We start from the raw sequence: 3,093 nt of genomic DNA on the forward strand, positions 1-3,093 counted from the left end.
GCGATGCTTACGTGTTGCCTCACGCCCTGTTTCTTCTCCATTCTCCTTTCTTCTTCTTTCTTCTCTCCTTCTTCTTTCTTTCTACATTTCTTCTTCTCTCTTCTTCCGTTCTTACTTTCTTTTTTTCCATCTCTTAAAAAAATTAAAAAAAATAAATAAATAAAAAATAAAAATTAATAATAATAGTAAATAAATATGAAAAAATTTCACTTTTTATTTTTCTCATCTTTCATTTTCTTCTGTTTATTGCATTTGCATACTTTTATTTATTGCATTTTGATCTTGTTTTGTTTTTTTATAGCTTGTTCTTATTTTACTTTCTATGTTTCTTTTTTTAATAATAGTGTTGAATTCTCTTACTCAATTGTTGAGAATTTCTTGCATTATTTTGGTGCTTCGTAACTTGTTTGACATTGATGGGTGAAGAAATTTCTAAGTCAATGCTTAACCTTTGTGACTCTTGTGTTCTTTGTGCATTGAAATGAACTTTTAATGTCTCTCATGACCCACTCTTTCTTGTTTGAACTTGATTCTCAACATGCTCTTCATGTCATTTACTTATGCTTTGATTTTACTCTTGCATCAAGTAGTAGTTGATATGCCTTTGCTTATATTGCTTTCTCACCCACATGTTGTAGCTAACATGTAGTTGAGAACCTTACTCTTATTTGGCATTAGCCCCACCTATGTTATTTTTGCTTTGATATCTTTGTTATAGGCTTAATTTTCTTTCTTTTTCTCTCCTTTTAGGTTGGCCACCAAAAAGGAAGGAAGGAAAAAGCTTCGAAATGGGGCAACAAAGAAGTTCATACGCACAATCTTTTAGAGAAGCTCATCAGTTGTAGCTACCCGTCCACCTTGCTCCTTTTTGCATGCACCGAGGACTGTGAAATATTCAAGTGTGGGGAGGTTCAGTCGATGACCGACCTCCATGGGTAACCACTTCTTCTTTCAACACCAATGTTAGCTAGTTGTTGCATTGCATGTTAGGGTGCATGTTAGTTAGAATTTGTACATATTTCATCACTTCTGTTCTAAGAACTTATTTTTAGGGCACCCTACCAATTTGGAATTTTTTTTTGTGTTGAACTCACTTGAAGAATTTATTTTGGAACATGGTTTTTGAGCTAAGAACACAAGCATGTGAGTTTTAAACCTAATTGTGTGGTTACATAATACAACCACTTATTTCCATTCATGTGTGCATTATTCTCTTTCTATGATTGTAATCTTTGATTTGTTTGATTCTTTATGTCCATTATTTTGTGTATACATGCATTTATATGATTGAGATCATTGTTTCAAATAGCTCACATACCCAAATAGCCTACTTTTTTATATTCCATTGTTAGCCAACTTTGAGTCTATGCTAAACCCATTTGTTCTTAATTTGAGCACATTACAAGCCTTAAAGCAAAAAATAGTAAATGTCCGTTGTTTGGATCTTTGATTAGCTTAGGCTAGTGAGAGTGCTTATCATTCAAGTTTGGGAGAGTTCAGAACATTGGTTGGCATAAAAGTGTTTTTTTGTATTTATATTGAAAATATTGGGAATTGTGTACATATTCATGCATTGAATGTTAAACCATATGCATTTATGCTCTTGTATATATTTTTAGTTTGAAAAGAGAAAAAAATTAAAAAAAAAATAATAATAAAAATAAAAGAAAAAGAAAAAATATACATATATAAAATATATATACATATATATGCAAAATAAAGAAAAATATATATCAAAAGAAAAAAAAGCAATAAGAAGGGGACAAAATACCCCAAAGTGAAGTAATAATAACTAATGCATATGTGTGGTGATCAAAAGAGAATGCATGAGTGTGTGAAAAAGTGAAGAATGGGTAGTTAGGTTAGCTTTGAAATTGTATAGGTTGTCATAGGTTAGGTGGGAAGTTTAAGTTAATCAAGGATTCAAAGTTCAAGTCCACTTTACCATATACAATCATACCTTGATCCTAGCCCCAGTACAACCTAAAGATAAGTCCTCATGATATTTGTATTCATGCATGAAATAATTATTGATTGTTAGATGAAAAATAAATCTTGGAAAGTATGATTAGAGGAGATTGAGTGAATCAACCCTATACACTTGAGTGACTAGAGCGGATACACTTTTGGTGAGGGTTTGATGCTAAATTTCTTATTCCCGACTTTCATGAGCTTTCTTCTTGTAAGTCTATTTGAAATTCAATTTTGATATTTAAATTGGTAGGATTCATGAATCATCATACTATGTTTGCCCTACTTGCTCATATATGTTCTTGGAGATTGATTTACTTTTAATCAAGTAGGTAGAATAATTTTGCATTTAGTTGCATTCATATAGATAGGTGCATTTAGGTTATATGCATTGAATAAATATTCATACGATTTTTCTTGTCTTTCTTGGTTTAGCATGAGGACATGCTATTGTTTAAGTGTGGGGAGGTTGATAAACCCCATTTTTAGGATTTATCTTTTGTTGAATTTAGAAGATTTTATCAACTTTTCCCACATTTATACACTAAAATAGCATGATTTTGGCAATTCTCCTTTATTTGTGCTTAAGTGTGAAAACATACTTTTTAGGTCTTAAAATAGCTAAATTTAATTCACCTTGATTCCATTCGATGCCGTGATATGTTTGTTAAGTGATTTCAGGTTTAGAAGGCAAACATTGGATTGAGGGAATGAAGAAAAAGCATGTAAAAATGGAGAATTCAAGAAGAAATGAAGGAATTGCAAAGCTATCAATTCTAACCTCTTCGTACCTAATCGATCATAACTTGAGCTATAGAGATCCAAAAGAGTCGGTTCCAGTTGCATTGGAAAGGTAACATCCGGGGCTTCTAAATGGTATGCAATTTGCAACAGTTTTCTGGCATTTAAATGATGCGCACGCGTCACCCATGCATGCGCACCGCAACATCAGCGTGGGTCATTTTAACCAACTCATGGCTAGAGATTTCTAGCTCATTTTGGGCCCAATCCAACTCATTTCTGATGCTATTGAATCCAAAGATTGAATGGGGATGAAGGAAGTAGTCATAGTTTGAGTTTTTACCATGCTTTAGGCTAGAATTCTAGAGGGAGAAGCTCTCT

Source organism: Arachis hypogaea, chromosome 1 (genome assembly GCF_003086295.3).
Source record: "Arachis hypogaea cultivar Tifrunner chromosome 1, arahy.Tifrunner.gnm2.J5K5, whole genome shotgun sequence".
NCBI lineage: Eukaryota > Viridiplantae > Streptophyta > Magnoliopsida > Fabales > Fabaceae > Arachis > Arachis hypogaea.